This window comes from Syngnathoides biaculeatus, chromosome 4 (assembly GCF_019802595.1).
Source record: "Syngnathoides biaculeatus isolate LvHL_M chromosome 4, ASM1980259v1, whole genome shotgun sequence".
Lineage (NCBI taxonomy): Eukaryota > Metazoa > Chordata > Actinopteri > Syngnathiformes > Syngnathidae > Syngnathoides > Syngnathoides biaculeatus.
In genome coordinates this window covers 14,684,697-14,702,336 of record NC_084643.1, presented here as the reverse complement: position 1 = coordinate 14,702,336, position 17,640 = coordinate 14,684,697, and the positions used below count along the sequence as shown (strand labels likewise).

At 43.1% G+C, this 17,640-nt stretch overlaps 1 long non-coding RNA gene across 1 annotated transcript; it reads right to left on the bottom strand.

Moving 5' to 3' along the window:
* Positions 1–10,397: 10,397 nt before the first annotated feature.
* LOC133499928 (uncharacterized) lies at positions 10,398–17,356 on the bottom strand. Its single transcript, XR_009794780.1, has 4 exons — positions 17,277–17,356; positions 11,488–11,637; positions 11,242–11,383; positions 10,398–11,059 (listed from the first exon to the last, which is right to left on the bottom strand). It is a non-coding gene; the product is annotated as an uncharacterized LOC133499928 (long non-coding RNA).
* Positions 17,357–17,640: the final 284 nt, after the last annotated feature.

Sequence of the window (17,640 nt, the reverse complement as noted above, 5' to 3'; positions counted from 1 at the left end):
GGGTTTTAGTGAGGAAGATTCACGAGATAGGCTTAGATGGAAAAAGATGACACGCTGTGGCGACCCCTAATCAGGACAAGCTGAAACGAAAAGACATGGGACACCATTATGCCCACCGCCGATTTCTCGGATTAATCCTCATCTGATGAAGAAATAGCAGTATCGGTTGATCGGACAGATGGAGGAATACTTCCATCCAGATTTGAACCTGTAGCCTTTGGTGGGGCATCTCATACATCACATCAGCGCACGTAGGCCATGTGACTCGCCAAAATGGTGGTGCCCCTGAAAATTCGTAATTGTCGATAAAAATCTTCTCAAACACAATTAAATGAGAGAGGATTAACGTTACATTCTCAATATACAGTACATATTACATGCCCTATTGGATACATTGTTAAGCCAAACCAAACCCCCCAAACCTAAATTTCCCTTTAAGATTCTTCCATCTCTTTTGCACTGATTTTTTTTTTTTTTTTTTTTTGGTGGGGAGGCAGGGAAAATCATGTAAGTCTACTTTATGTTTCTCATGAAAATCTGTACCAAAACGGTAATTTTTCATTTCCTTTTAACAACACTAAGACATTAGAACCTTTTCTTTTGTTTTACATAACCCCTTTTTAAAAGCGAACAACATTTAAAGAAACTCTTTCCATTAGTTATTTTACTTATTTATTCCTGTCTTGCCTTGGTGCTTTCATACAATTTGGTCCTCATGTTTATCCACCAGTACTACAGAATTAGACCAAATTTGACTCACCTTGACTGATAACCCACAAGAAAAAGTATATGGGTTACACACGGCACTGTTCAGCAAGACACTTGACCAGTTTGCCACAACGCCATGCAGGGTCAGGGAAGATCTCCATTCACATCTTAGATTGACAGGAATGAATGCATTCAAGAATAAGTAAGTCTCAAGTCAAGTCTCAACAAAGAACATTTTTTTCCCCCCTGGAACCCAATTAGAAAGTTGTTTGTTGAATACTGATTTGGACAGTGTCCATCTGGCCGTCGTCTGTTGATTTGAATGACGTCAAAAACATCTTATCAGATAGAATGCTCACACTCTACATCACCAAGCTGACAATCTGGTACCAGTGGAATGCATTCCCTTCCAGCTATGGAAGAAATAGCTTCCTTCCTTCTTTACTTTATACTTCCTCTCATTAGATTGTTTCACTTTACTGCAACACACGATGCCGCTTGCAGTGTTTTCTTGTATTTGAATCACCCACATCTTACTTCATTTTATTAAATGTTTATTGATTTAGTAACAATACAATGTGTGGTGGAAATGGCATTTCAAATATATCGTTCGAGCAATCAGTTCTTCATTCTTTAAAACATAATACACACATACCAGGTTTGGGGCAAAATTTGAGCATTTTTCCTCTCTTCAAGTCATACTCTCTAAAAGATTATGTTGTAGGATTGTGTAATTGTGGGGGTGTTTTGAGAGGGAGGCACACTTCTCAAAGTGACAAAATAGAGTGAGGATAAAATCAACAATTGTAAATGTTAAACTTGCTTAATACTTTTGATTGCAATTGAGGTAAACACCAAAGTGTGGACTATTGATGCAAATTAACTTTCTGATAAATCTAATCAAGGTATCGCTTCATATCTTCTGATATTGATTAATGTACTTTATGTGTGTACAGTCCAAATACTTAATAAAATGATTAAATAAATGAAAAAATGGGAAGCGTCACAGACTCTGTGATTGTAATATGAAATGTAATGACAGCCAATTTTGAAGCAACCCTAAACTTGTGGCTACTACAGCACCAAAATAGATAAACACCTGGTTGTGTTGAGTGTTTGTATGATGTGTTCTCCAAGTCATTCAATGTAATAAAAATGACAAGAAAAGTGTGTTTACCATATAGCAGATACAGTAGTGTTCAAAGTAAAAGGAAAAAAAAAAAAAGCAAAGTAAAAGGTTAATGTGACTCACCAGATTAATCCACATTTTCAGCACATGTATTTTTATTGCTACATGTCAAACAAATTACCAGTAGATGCAGTAGATTCTCAGAAAACCAACAAGACCCAGCATTCATGATATACATAATCTTAAAACTCTGCAATTGGGCAATTTGTTGAAAGGGATGTGTTAAAAAAATAGCAGTGTGGCATTTAATCAGTGAGGTCATCAATTTTGTGAAAAACAGCTGTGAATCATGTTGGCCCTATTTAAGAATGTAGCCAGAACCTGTTTTAAATGCATGAAAGCCAGAGGAAAATGAGTCGTGCAACACATTGTTCAGAAGAACAGCATACTTTGATTAAATGTTTGATTGAAAAGGGGTAACCTTATAAAGAGGTGGAAAAAAAATTGTCTGTTCAGCTACAATGACCTCTAATACCTTAAAATGGAGAGCAAAACCAGAGACACATGGCAGAAAATGGAAGATAACCATCAAAATGAATCACAGAATAATCAGAATGCCAAAGGCTCAGCCAATGATTAGCTCCAGGATGATCAAAGACAGTCCGGAATTACTTGTTAGTACTGTGACATTAGGTTAGTGAAGGAAATCTATTTACAAGAATTACCTGGAAAGTCCCTCTGTTGAAATAAGAAAAGGCATGTGCTTCTGAGAAGAAGCAACAATTTGCCAAAGAACAACTTTCCTAAAGAGAAAGGAGGAAAGAGGAGGACCATTTTGTGGGCTGATGAGCGTAATATTGTTCTTTTTGGGTCTAGGGGTCACAGTTAGTGAGACGACCCCCAAACTCTGAATTCAACCCAAAGTTCACAGTGACTACAGTGAAGCATGGTGGTGCAAGCATCATGATATGGGCATGTTTCTCCGACTATGGTCTTGGGCCGACTATATGTATCACATACCAGGAATTCTGGTGTTATATCAGGTGGTGACCGGTTACAGTATTAGCTTCCATGTCTTCAACGCACGTAGTAGCGACATCATCCTGGGCAGCCCGTGGCTCAAAGAACATAACCCGCACATAGATTGGACCACGGGTCAGATCAAGACTTGGGGAGAGGACTGTCTCAGTCGCTGTTTCGCTGTCCAGGAAGACAAGGGTATTCAAGTCGCGCCGGTTCGGTTAACAGAACCTAGTACCACCCTGGAGCTGACCGCGGTGCCCTCCTGCTACCATGACCTACGGGAGGTCTTCTCTGAATCTAATGCAAAGTCTCTGCCGCCACATCGGTCATACGACTGCGCGATAGAACTCCTGCCAGTCACCTCTCCTCCCAGAGGGAAACTGTTCTCGCTAACAGGACCAGAGCATCAAGCCATGAGGGACTACATCGAGGACTCGCTGGCAGCCGGACTCCTTCGCTCCTCATCCTCACCAGCCGGTGCGGGGTTTTTTTTTGTCAAGAAGAAGGACTCCACGCTGCGACCCTGCGCCGAGGATTGAACGACATCACAGTCAAGAACAGGTACCCTTTGCCGCTGATCGCTACAGCATTCGAACTCCTTCAGGGAGCCCGGATCTTCACCAAGCTCGACTTGCGCAGCGCTTACCATCTGGTGCGGATTCGGGAAGGGGATGAGTGGAAGACGGCGTTCAACACCCCCACAGGGCACTATGAGTATCTTGTGATGCCTTTTGGACTGACAAACGCCCCGGCCGTCTTTCAAAACTTCATTAACGACGTGCTTCGGGAGTTTCTGAATAGATCTGTCTTTGTTTCTTTCTTTTCAGCGGACCTAACCTCTCACATTCAACAAGTCAGAGAGGTGCTCCGGCGTCTGCAGCAGCACCAATTGTAAGTGAATATGGATAAGTGTGAGTTCCATCGGGCATCCGTGTCCTTCCTGGGCTTCGTCCTGGCTGAGGGAGAGATACGGATGGACCCCGGGAAGGTCGACGCGGTGCTGCGGTGGCCTACCCCCACCAACAGGAGGGACGTACAGAGGTTTTTGGGATTTGCCAATTTCTATAGGAAATTCATAAGGAACTTCAGTGGCCGCTCCTCTGCATTCGCTCACCTCGCCACACACCACCTTCGCATGGTCCGGGAACTGCCAGGAGGCCTTCAGCAGGCTAAAGGCAAGTTTCACGACTGCGCCCGTTCTCATTGTTCCGGACCCAGATAACCAGTTTGTGGTGGAGGTGGATGCGTCTAATTCAGGAATCGGAGCAGTCTTGTCGCAGAGGAGTCCCAGGGATGGAAGGATCCACCCGTGCGCGTTCCTGTCTAGGAAGCTTACCCCGGCAGAGAGGAACTACGACGTGGGAGATCGGGAACTGCTGGCGGTCAAGAACGCGTTGGAAGAGTGGCGGCACTGGCTGGAGGGCTCGCAAGTACCGTTCGTTGTCTTCACGGACCATAAGAACCTTGAACACCTGAAGTCTGCGAAGAGGTTGAACGCCCGTCAGGCCAGGTGGGCCCTGTTTTTCACCCGCTTCCGCTTTACGGTGTCCTTCCGCCCAGGCTCCAAGAACGGCAAGTCGGATGCACTCTCGTGGATCCACGAGGGGGAGCGTACGGAATCAGAGGCCGCTCCTATTCTGCCAGAGGCGTGCTTCGTGTCCGGCTTCACCTGGGCGGTCGAGTCACGGGTGAAGGAGGCCCTGGGAGAGACACCGCCGCCCGCAAATTGTCCGCCGGGCCGCCTTTTCGTCATCCCATCTCTGCGGGGAGACGTCGTCGCCTGGGGCCATTCCAACAAGACGGTCTGTCACCCGGGTATGGCAAAGACACGTTCAGTGGTGGAACAAAGGTTCTGGTGGCCCAACCTCAACAAGGACGCAAGGGAGTTTGTCAACGCCTGCCCGGTATGTGCGGCCAATAAGACTTCCCGCCAACGGCCCGTTGGTGAGTTACGACCCCTGTCCACTCCCTTTCGTCCGTGGTCACACATCGCGCTGGACTTCGTCACAGGGAACACAGTGGTCCTGTCTGTAGTGGACCGTTTCTTCAAGATGGTCCATTTCGTGCCGCTTCCAAAGATCCCGTCGGCCAAGCAGACAGCCCAGCTGGTGTTAGACGAGGTCGCCCGTTACCACGGACTACCCCGGGACATCGTTTTGGACAGGGGCCCGCAATTCAGCACTCGCTTCTGGAAAGAGTTCTGCAAACTCATCGGTGCGTCAGCTAGTCTGACATCGGGTCATCACCCAGAGTCGAATGGCCAGACTGAGAGGATAAATCAGGAGCTGGAGACCGGTCTTCGATGCCTGGCCTCCAGGGACCAGAGCACGTGGAGCCAGCACATCAAGTGGGTGGAGTATGCCAACAATTCTCTACCCTCCGCCTCAACAGGTATGGCTCCACTCCATGTCGTGCACGGTTATCCTCCGTCCCTGTTTCCTCCACTGGCCACAGACTCCGTGGTCCCGTCGGCCCTGGCCGTGGTGCGACGCTGCAAACGGACCTGGGAAGCAGCGCGGAGGACACTGCTGCACATGAGCAGTGCCTACAAGGCCGCAGCGGACCGCAAGAGGAGGCCAGCGCCAGAGTTCAGAGTGGGACAGCGAATGTGGCTCTCCACCAAAGATCTCCCGCTGCGGACGGAATCCTGCAAACTGGCTCCCAGGTTCGTTGGCCCGTTTCCGATTTCCAAGGTTATTAACCCGGTCGCCGTCTCGCTGAAACTGCCCAGGTCGATGAAGGTGCACCCTACGTTCCACGTCAGCAGACTTCGCCCGAATCGCACTTCGTCGCTGGCTCCTCTGGTCAAGCTACCCCCCCCCCGCGCCCCCCCCTCCCCCCGCATGATCGATGGGGGGGCCGGTGTATACTGTGCGCCGGTTGCTGTCTTCCCGCCGCAGAGGAAGGGGGGTCCAGTACCTGGTGGACTGGGAGGGATATGGCCCAGAGGAGCGCTCCTGGATCCCCTCCCGCTTCGTCGTGGACCGCTCCCTCATCAGGGACTTTCACGCGGCTCACCCTCATGCTCCTGGGCCGGCCGTTGAGGGGGGGGTACTGTCATGCTCCGGGCTTCCTGTACAGGCTGGGCCCGGCCAGCCAATTAGTCAGCGCACACCTGCACCTTGTCCCAGCTGATGCCTCCCAGTATATATAGGACTTGGGGGACGATTTGTCCTCCGCTAGATCGTTGTTCTTGATGCCTCGTTCCCGCACTCCTGTTTTCCTGACTTCTGCTCTCCGTGCACCGACCCACGCCTGTCCACTGACCACCCTCGTAAGCCCATTCGTACCAGTACTTCGGATTGTCTACCGGATCTCAGACCTCGAACCGAATAAAGGTTTCCTCTGTACTGTCTGCTGTCTCTGGAGTCGTGCATTTGGGTCCACCCTCGTGCCTCGTTCGTGACATATTTAGCACACTGCTGGCACCAGTCAACACATTTCCATCGCTATCCGTAATCACCCTTACCTGCTGCACATCCTACCTATCTCTATCCCTCTTTCTGGCCAACTTGTTGAGATCTTTTTCTGTTTTTTCTGTCTAACTTGGTTTAACATGTCATATTATGCAATATTTTATTAGATAGGCTGTAATAGAAAATACTTGATTTTAAAACTTTATTTTGACTTTAATAACACATTTGATCTGGAGTTTTTTTTTTCAGACCAATTAATTGCTATGGAAATATTGCCATCTCTTTAGTTCTCCCAGTATGGTTGTTAGTATCAAGTTGATGTTTTAATAAAAGTAAAAAAAAAAACAACCTCAATATATAAAACTGGTAAAGATCATATTCTAAAATTTGAAAATACACCACTTGCTTGTCAATTCATATGTGTATTTCTAAATTTAGTCAGAATTTTTACAATTTTGTTACTAAATTTGTCTCTACCAGTTGATCTACATTTCTACCCTCACCCATGGTCACGAGCTGTAGGTCATGACCAAAAGGACAAGATCACAGATACAAGCAGCCAAAATGAAATTCCTCCAGAGTGTGTCTGGGCTCTCCATTCGAGAAGAAGAGAAGCTTAGTCATCTGGGAGCAGCTCAAATTAGAGCCGCTCCCCCTTCGTATTGAGAGGAGCCAGATGGGGTGGCTGGAGCATCTGATTCCGATGCCTCCGGGACGCCTTTCTGGGGTGGTGTTCCGGGAACGTCTCACCAAGCAATGACTCAGGACATGCTGGAGAGACTGTCTCTTGGCTGTCCTGGTAATGTCTCGGGATCCCCCCGGAAGACCTGGATGAAGTGTCTGGGGAGATGGAAGTATCCCTGTGCATCCCTGCTAAAGCTACTGGCCCATGGCCTGACCTCAGATAAGCGGTAGAAGATGGATGGATGGATGGATGGATGGATGGATATCAGTTCATTTGAAGCTCACCCATGGTCATGTGGTTAGCCAAAATTTTGACAGGTTCCAGGAGCAAGATCGAGGGACTTTTCAGCCTGGTACTTCGTGTTCTCATAAACCATAACACATATATCACCTTAATTTTTCGAGAGGATCAACCTCAAAAGCATGTCTGTTGAGGCTTGACCTATACCACTAATTTCCCAGTCTTTAAAGATGTATTTTAGGTATACAGTTATTTTCGTGTTCATTCACAAATCCCAGGTGATGCTTTTGTGACTTTCAATGTATAAATACGCAATGTCATATATATTGCTCCTGATGCCATTATTCCGCTCATTTTACTCCAGTACGAAATTACACTCCGTTATTTAAACATAATGAATGGAGTGTAGGTTACTTTACTGTTACTATACCATTCACTTTACAAGTGATGTAAAGGAAATACAGGAAAGTATGACATCCAGGAAAAGACTTTGAGGGGCAGATGGTGGTATACTGCTGCTCATACTTTTGTCCAGGTAAGGGAGGAACATAGGGTGACCTCCAAGAGTGGAGATAGAAGAAGAAGAAGGTTCTGTGTTTTTTGGGAAAGAGGTGAGACAGGCTCTCAGTGGAAAGTAGGAGTGTCAGAAAGATTGGACTATAGAGCTTGTGCACGGGACATCACCATTTTCACAGCGCCATATTTCCTGTTATAATTTTCATTTTTTATATATTGCCAGAACTGCTCGACAGTGTGGGGGACGTTGAACCAGAGCAGAATATTCACAATGCCTGAGACTTGTTGGTTGTTACAACAGACAAGAGAGATATTCAAAGAGGTCAATTTATACAATACCAGCTAAAAAGACCAGAAAATATTGATGGATTTCAGCGATTAAACATGATGGATGGTGCCCAGCCAAAATACGACCACGGCTGTGTATCGATCACTTCATTTCAGGTAGGAATTATTATTCTCAATCGCAAGAAGTATTTATAATGCCAAGTTAGCTCATTTGAGAACTTCTTCTTTTCCTTTCGTCTTGTCCCGTTAGCGTGTTATCTTTTTCCATCTTAGCCTATCTCCTGCATCTTTCTCTCTAACCCCAACTGCCCTCATGTCTTCCCTCACCACATCCATAGACCTTCTCTTTGGTCTTCCTCTCGCTCTTTTTCCTGGCAGCTCCATCCTCAGCACCCTCGCACCAATATACTCACTCTCTCGCCTCTGAACATATCCAAACCATCGAAGTCTGCTCTCTCGAATCTTGACTCCAAAACATCCAACTTTGGCTGTCCCTCTAATGAGTTCATTTCTAATCCTATCCAACCTGCTCACTCTGAGGGAGAGGCTCAACATCTTCATTTCTGCTACCTCCAGTTCTGCTTCCTGTTGTTTCTTTAGTGCCACCGTCTCTCATCCGTACATCGTGGCTGGCCTCACCACTGTTTTGTAAACTTTGCCCTTCATCCTAGCAAAGACTCTGTCACATAACACACCAGACACCTTCCGCCAGCTGTTTCAACCTGCTTGGACCTGTTTCTTCACTTCCTTACCACACTCACCTTTGCTCTGGATTGACCCTAACTATTTGAAGTCCTCCACCCTCGCTATCTGTTCTCTCTGTAGCGTCACTCTTCCCCCTCCACCTTTCTCATTCACGCACATATATTCAGTTTTACTTTGGCTAATCTTCATTCCTCTCCTTTCCAGTGTGTACCTCCATCTTTCTAATTGTTCCTCTGCATGCTCCCTGCTTTCACTGCATATCACAATATCATCTGGGAACATCATGGGCCAAGGGGATTCCAGTCTAACCTCATCTATCAGCCTATCCATTACCACTGCAAACAGGAAGGGGCTCAGAGCTGATCCCTGATGCAGTCACACCTAAGGCACACCTTACCATTGTTCAGCTCCCATCATACATGTCCTGTACTATTTTAACATACTTCTCTGCCACACCAGACCTACGCATGCAGTACCACAGTTCCTCTCTTGGTACTCTATCATAGGCTTTCTCAAGATCCACAAAGACAGAATGTAGCTCCTTCTGACCTTCTCTGTACTTTTCCACTAGCATCCTCAGGGCAAATAATGCATCTGTGGTACTCTTTCTCGGCATGAAACCATACTGTTGCTCGCAGATACTTACTTCTGTCCTGAGTCCAGCCTCCACTACTCTTTCCTTTTTAAGAAAAAGAACGACAGAGAGTCGTCTCCAACTTACACAAAGTGTGTTACGGCCACACGATAATCTTCGGTAAACCTCTCCCCAACAGACATTTTTTGTTTGTTTAATATGCATTTTTCTCAAATGAGTCCAATGTGTATTTTAAAAAGAGAAAATAAACCGTCGGTCTCAGAGGTATATGTAAGTTAACGTGTGGCCGCAACACTTCCTTGTACGGGGGCTGAAACCAATCCCAGCGGTTTATTTCTTCATTTAAATACGCATTTCACTCATTTAAGAACAATGCATATTTAAAAAAAAAAAAGTCTGTCACGAAGAGGTTTGTTGAAGTTCGTGTGGCCGCAACGCACTTCCTTGTACGAGAAGCTGACTCGCTGTCTTTTTTTATTTCCTCCAATCAGTTAATGAATGCGAGTTTGTGTAAAACGAGCAGTTATTTAAGTATTGGTATTTGTATTGAAAAAATCTGAGTGGCTCCATCACTAGGTGGGATTTATTCTTGATTGAGAACAGATCCAGCAACTAAGTATTTGTAGGTGTCCAGACATTTCTACGCTTTCAAACTCTTCCGTGTAAATCTCGACGACTTACTGACCAGATACATGTGTAGATCCAGTGTTCCTAGACAAGCGGGTTAACAGTCCAATTTCTTATCAGCGAAAAATCGACTTCGGCATTAAATATGGGTCCTCGATGCCAAGTGTCTCTCATTTTTCCACGTACCTTCGTTAATTATCACCTTCTAAATGTCGGACAAAACTCTGGGCGTCGTTGTTGTATGTTGATAATCTTTTATTTCCTGAAAACTTTGGACACTGTTGACATGCTTGAGAGAAAGAAGCGCATGTCGTTCTTAGCGAAAACTATTTGAAATAATAATAATTAAAAAAAAAAAAGATTTTATATCTAACAAAATTGATAGATGGATACAAACCTTTTCATTTATTTGTGCAGGGTTTTTAATTTTAATAAAATACTACGTAGTATTAAAACAAGCAGTATTACTTACTAGTCACTCACAGAATAGGTCACCCGTTTTCATCTTATCAAAAATAATTTGTGCACCATGAAATAGATTGAAATGAACCTGTGCTTAACGTACACATCTTTTTCTTTTGTAAACTTTTGACCTTATTTTTCTATATTAACTACAGATGTTGCAGGAAGCATTTTCTGCACAAGAGGTTGACATCAAACCAGCAGATGCTGAATCTCCGTCTTTGGTCCATTCCAAAACTTGCCAGTCTGATGAAGTGCCTATTCATGAGAAAGGAACACATTGCTTTCTGACAGCAGAGAGCATACTGCAACATATATCTAGACCTCAGGTGTTCTCAAAGCACTCTTATTGAAATACCAAATAATAATTTTGTGCAAATGTTCACATATTTATAAAAAATATAAGCATACAATTCAATAAAAATGTTATGAATCTAGTTCTGTGGTGTATGTTTACTTCATATACAAACGTATACATCAACATTCACACAAAGAAAAGAAGTCAGGATGTAGACCATTTAAATCCTGTGTACTCTTGGGCCTCTTAATTAGGAAAGGTATCACGAATCTTGGTCACACAGCAGGATGGAAGTGGCACGTGGTTATTTCAGCCGAAAATTCCCCAACACCATCTCATCTCACAAGCTGTCTATAAGCAGTGTAACCTGAAAATAAGAAAATATACTCATTACAATTTTCCGGTATGGGACTTTGTTTGAACAAGCATTAATTGGACAAATGCTTCTTTTATCAGGAACAATAATAATGTAAATAATATAATATGTTTTGAAAAATCTTAATGTAAATAGGACAGCACGGAGGCGCAGCTGTAAAGTGTTGGTCTCACAATTTTGAAGACATGGCTTCAATCCCGGGCGCCACCTGTGTGGAGTTTGCATGTTCTCCCTGTGCCTGCATGGGTTTTCTCCGGAATCTCCAGTTCCTTCTGCTTGATGACAGCTGTGATAGGCTCCAGCACTCCTGCGACGCTTGTGAGGATAAGCGATGAAGAAAATTTGATGGATGGAAGAATGTAAATGACAAAAACACTGGTCTGATTAGAAGAAATAATAATTTTTTAAATAGCTCTTACTCGTGCTGTGGAAAATCCATTCGCTGCCAATACTGTTGCCTGAATTGTAAATAGGCAACCTCCAGTACCCATGGGTTCAGATAGTTGGCAGTAAATCCTGGGTGCTCCTATCATGCATTGCACCGGATGGTCTGGAAAATCTGCCGTTTTCTAGGGAATATGTTGACTCATGGCACCAAAAAGTCTCCTGTTTGCATAGCGATGCAGCATTTACATGCACACCTAAAAAATCTGCTCACATTCACAAACGTCTACAGCTCAAAAACCCACATCAGTCCAATAAACACAACCATCCACCCCATTTAAATTTGTATTTTAAGCATTTAGTGCCTAAACAAAACCACAAGATACCAGTTTACAGCTTTCAGTATAAAGTTTTGCGGTTTTGCTCATGACTTTTGGGGAAAATTGTGACTAAAATGGGGTTTGGATGGGTCTAGGTACTGTCTGTTTATGGCATCAATTTACCACGTGAAATTATATTTATGGTGAAGCAAGATATCACCAGCTATTGCTTTCAAATTAACGTGGCAACATTTTAAACGGATTTTGTTCATTAAAATCCTTATTTATGAATATATACCAACTTAGACTGTGGACTACGTTCACAGCTTCTGTGTGTTTTGGTGCAATTATAAACATGCCTTGTACACAAAATAGTGATCGTGGTTGTCGCGTACCTGTTTACTAAATACACGGGGTTTGCATAATTTTAAAACAAGAACGAAAAGTTCGTATATACATTCAGGATATCGAAGCCATTACTATTTATCAGTTTATGGCTAAATAAACAACAACTTTACAAATGCTAACCAGTCCTGTGTTTCCAAAACGAGCATCTCCTCGCAGGGTCTGACTGCTGGGTCGGCACTTTCATCGCCACCTATATTGAACGCGTCTGGCGTCTAACTGGCTCAATTTGAGGCATTTATAAAGCTCGTATTCATCACCGTCTTCACGTGGACCCTCCAGAATCATGTTCATTGCTCGAATTACCGGGAAACCCATCGTCATTCTTACGATTGAGTCCAATGGCCGACATGATGTTTATCTCAACTTCTGATGTCACGCCCCATCTCAGGTTTTTTCTCTTTTTCCGGCAAATCCCGCAATGTGCGATGATTTTTTGTTGTTGTCGATAATCGAAAAATAAAAATGTTTCCTTCATAACAGATTTCAGATTCGAATTCATAATTTAAAAAATGTATAATTGTAGCAAAAGGTGCATTGGAGACTTTCCATACCCTTTAAATTGAATTCATATTTCCCAAATGGTGGTTAGCCACTTTTACCATGGACCCATACATATAAAAACCTTGTGTTACTGGGCAGCTTTTGTCTTCTTCTTTGGCTATCCTGCCAGAAGACACACGTGTCGTGTGCGGCAGATACCTAGATAACACCCGGACGTCTGTATTGCACATTCCTTTGTAATAAATCCATTTGCTGTTAATTTTTTCTAATCATTGGTTATATCTTCCTTGACTCGTGAACACGCGTGGGGTCCAAACTCGCCAATCCCTACACTACCCTCACCTTTGGTCAAGATCTGTGGCTTATGACCGAAACCACAAGATCCCAGATAAAAGTAGCTGAAATTTGTTTCCTCCGTAGGGTGTCTGGGCTCTCCTTTAAAGATAGAGTCAGAAGGTCGATCATCCAGCGTAGAGCTGCTGCTCCTTCGCATTGAGACGAGCCCGATGACTTGGGTCGGACATTTGTTGCAGATGGCGCCTGAATGCCTCCCTGGTAAGGTGTCCCAGGCATTGAATGGAGACCCTGGGGGGCGCCCCATTTCCCTCGCTAACAAGATGGACGAACTGAGGCTGCTGGTCTCCACCACCAATGACATAAAAGATGGCTGTGCACTGATTTTCTCAGAAACCTGCCTCGATTCAATGATAGCAGGCGGTATCGAGTTACAGTGAAGAAAATAAGTATTTGAACACTGTGCTATATTGCAATTTCTCCCACTTAGAAATCATGGAGGGGTCTGAAATTTTCAGCGTAGGTGCATCTCCATTGTGAGAGAGATAGTCTAAACAGAAAAATCCAGAAATCACAATGTATGATTTTTTTTATGATTTATTTGTGTGATACAGCTGTAAATAAATATTTCGAACACCTGTCTATCAACTAGAATTCCAACCCTCAAAGACCTGCTAACCCGCCTTTAAATATTCACCTCCACTCCATGTATTAACCAGAATCAGATGCACCTGTGTGAGGTTGTTAGCTGCATAAAGACACCTGTCCACCCATACAATCAGTAAGACACAATCTTGTAACATGGCCAAGACCAAAGAGCTGTCCAAAGACACCAGAGACAAAATTGTAAAACTTCACATGGCTGGAAAGGGCTACAAAGAAATTGCCAAGCAGCTAAGTGGAAAAAGGTCCAGTGTTGGAGCAATCATTAGAAAATGGAAGAAGCTAAACATGACGGTCAGTCTCAATCAGAGTGGAGCCCCAGGAAAGATAATTTCTTGTAGAGTCTCCAAGATCTTTAGAAAGGTGAGGAATCACCCCAGGACTACACGACAGGACTTGGTCAATGACCTGAAAAGAACTGGGACCACCGTTTCCAAGGTGACTGTTGGTAATACACTAAGACGTCACGGTTTGAAATCATGCATGGCACGGAAGGTTCCCCTGCTTAAACCAGCACATGTCAAGGCTGTGACTTGACTGGGGCAATCGCACTTGCAAATCTGCACAGTCGAGCACGAAAAATCATGCGCGTAAAATTGCTTACGAGTAGAAATACATAGACATTATAAGTGCACATGAAAACCAATCCAGCAATGAACCACAGCCTGACTGTTTTTTTTTTAACACAGAAGCACACGGTCTCCTCATAGTTTACCTGACTCCGCCCACCTTCGGCTCTTAAACATTCATAATTACAAACACCATCCACCCACACAGTCTGGGCCGCGTAGAGCAAAGAGTTAGACATGCTGCTTGTGTTTACGCTCGATAATAATGGTAAAAGTAAAAAAAAAAGTGCTGTTGCTTTAATGAATGTGCGGTTATGTGAATAATAGAAAAAAATGTGTTACAACTGGATGAGATTTACTTTCCCCGTAGTGCCGCGTTATCTTGAAGTTGAAAACATTTCCCCTCTATATGCTTTCGGAAGATATAGACCATCTACTGCTAGCTTTCATCAATGGATTGACAATAGATACTGCTGTAAAGTACGGTAGATTATAACAATACATCATGATTGCCGACAGGAATGCTTGTTATAATGTATCGCTAGTTTGCTTCCAGTAACGTCGATTATGTTGGACTTAACTTTCAGCATTTTCAAAACATTGCAGGTGTAGGCCGTTCGTGTTTATTCCTTGACCGGCCGGTGCATTTAAATTTTCTTCAGATTAAGTTTGTCAGATCAATAATTTTTATCGAAAAATTCGAAATACCGTTTCATATAATCAGTTGAAATTGGAAATTATCATTTCTGACTTTGAAATTTTTGCTTTGTATTTTAGTTATGTATTTGTTTTTTATTTTTAATTTACAGGTATGTTATATTAAACTGTTAATGAGAAGTTTTAAAATGATGTATTTTTCCCAATTTAGTAATATACTGATATTTGTTATTTTTTAATTTTGATTTGCAGTTATATTAATCTGTTAATATGAAAAATCCAGAGTCATCAACATCACATCAGTATCATTGGACTAGCAGTATCATGTATGTCTTACCTTTTTTGTTTATTTTTTAATTTATATTAAGTGTTTATTATAAGTGATGTAGAAATTATATATCTGTATAATTTATATTTTACTTTTTTTTCCTTCATAACGGATTTCAGATTCAAATTCAGCATAAAAAGAACAGCAACAATGAAAATCCGATCAAATCAAAATCCTGCTCTCAAGCATTATCTTGCTGACATGAGCATGATTACCCTCTAATAAATTCAGACTCAACTTCATTGTATAATTATTAGTGACGACTGCAGTGGCTTCTACATCATGTTGGTCTATTAGTCTGGGTTGTAGGCAACTTTGAAGCCCAAGGCTTGCTCGCCTTTGTAACTGAAGAGTACGCTTACCTTACAACACAGCATATAAGAACCCACATACGAGTGTGCTTTACTGCCATGTTGTAGTGATAGGATAAGCAAACTCAAAGGCTTTGTAAAAGCATGCCCATGTCCCTGCTGATTACACGCAAAGCCAATGAGCTTCTTATCAACAATACTTTTATACACTTGTAATTATAGTTTATATTTTTAATAACCATAAATTTCACAGTTATTATGATGCACCTACTACATTGTTAAGCTTTGGCACTTATTAAGTGGCAACAAACGATCATATAACTAAAATATTGCTGTCTGTCACAACCAGTCAATCCAATTTTAGTAATGGAATTTTGTATTGAGTAGCTGGAAAGTCATGGAAAATTCATGGAATTTTGATTCTCTGAAAGTGTATGAACCCTGTTACCAACAACCTGGCATGCGTGACAGGTCTTACAAAATTCAGCAACATCTTTCCATAAGCTGGGTCAAAAGAAATGTGCTAAAATTTTCTCAAGTTTTATTGACCTCCTCAGGGACTTTCATGTGCCAATGAAAGTACATGATCACGAAAAACTTTTGGAACCACAATTTGATTATGTAATTTTCCTTTCATCCTCCACAGGAATGTCCGGCGACCTATACTTCCTCATTTAAACAACATCCTGGAAGTAATAAACTGGATCCTCATTACCCTCTTCAAAAGAAACAACATTGGTTGCCAACTTCTGTAGCTCAACATCGTCACTCTGTGCACTAATAAGCTGCTTTGTAGACAAAATGTGATCACTCAACAAATTGTCAGACTTATCAGTAAGACCTGAAGACAATCAGAATCAACTTTATTGGCCAAGTGTGTAAAAACACACAAGGAATTTTTCTCTGGAAGTCGCTGCTGCCCTGATTCGACATTCTGAACAAAGAACAACAAAGCAACAAGTACAAGAGACATTTCTGTTATTAGAAACTATTCCTTATAAGAGTCGTGCAAGATGTAAAAACTTCTTCATTTAGAACAGGTAAGAAGTGTATTAACGTCCCACATTGTGTTGAGCTTGTACAGAGTGCCTTTACACGTTCACAGTTCCCGTTATAGACCAGTACAATGACAATTATGCAAATGGAGCAGTTTAAAGTGACGAATCATGCAATAGGCTACAAAATATGTTACTAATGCTTATACTGATTGGACCAGCAAGATGTGAGTGAGTGTCCTGACAATGACACAAGGCAGAAAAAAAAGTAGGTTACTCCCCTTTGAAGATAAGTCATCAGCCTCAGATGCTAACGAATGAACCATAAATGTATTTGACAAATCACAAATGGAATCATTCGACAAAGACGTCTTGAAAGAAATGTCTTTCGAAAACGAACGAGTCACTACACAAGACGGAAAAAATACCTGGAAAGTCACACTCCAACTTCTCTGTACTGAGGGAACACTGGAGAAACAGTGACAATAGGAGCAAGAGAACTGCCACTTATACCCTCAAGAATAACATCCGAGTTAGCTAAAGACTGTCAGGTCCCATCGGAACAAGAGTTGGACCCAAATGCAGGAACTCGGAAGACGCAAGGTAGTTCAAGAAGAGACACGTTTATTATATGCAGAGTTAGGGGATCGAGCGGGCAGTCCGGTGCAGCAGCGGAAGTTGGGACGTCGGGCGAAGAGAGCAGGTGAGCGGACAGGCAGGAGTCGGTACACAGGAGAACAATCAAAGCAGGCACAAGTAACGAAGGAGTCAGGCTTACAAGGTTGGTCGGAGAACAGACGAAGGTTGGTACACACAGGTTCAATCAGGGATACCGGAGCAGACGAACGGGACATGAAGATCATACGAACTGGCGCCGGCCAGTTGTCATCGCGGTCATATAAATCCACAGCATAATCAGGCTGCATGAGGCGCAGGTGTGCACCTTCCAATCAGCTCACCTGCGCGGACACCCGCACAGCTCGTGCTGAAGCGGCAGGATCATGACAAAGACTCTGTAGAAAAAGGCCAAATATCCTTTACAATCAGAGATTGGAGAATTCCAGTGCCCCTCAGAAGAGTAATGGACCTTGGGGTAGAATTATCACCCATAAGTGTAACTAAATAATGAGAGCAAATACTTC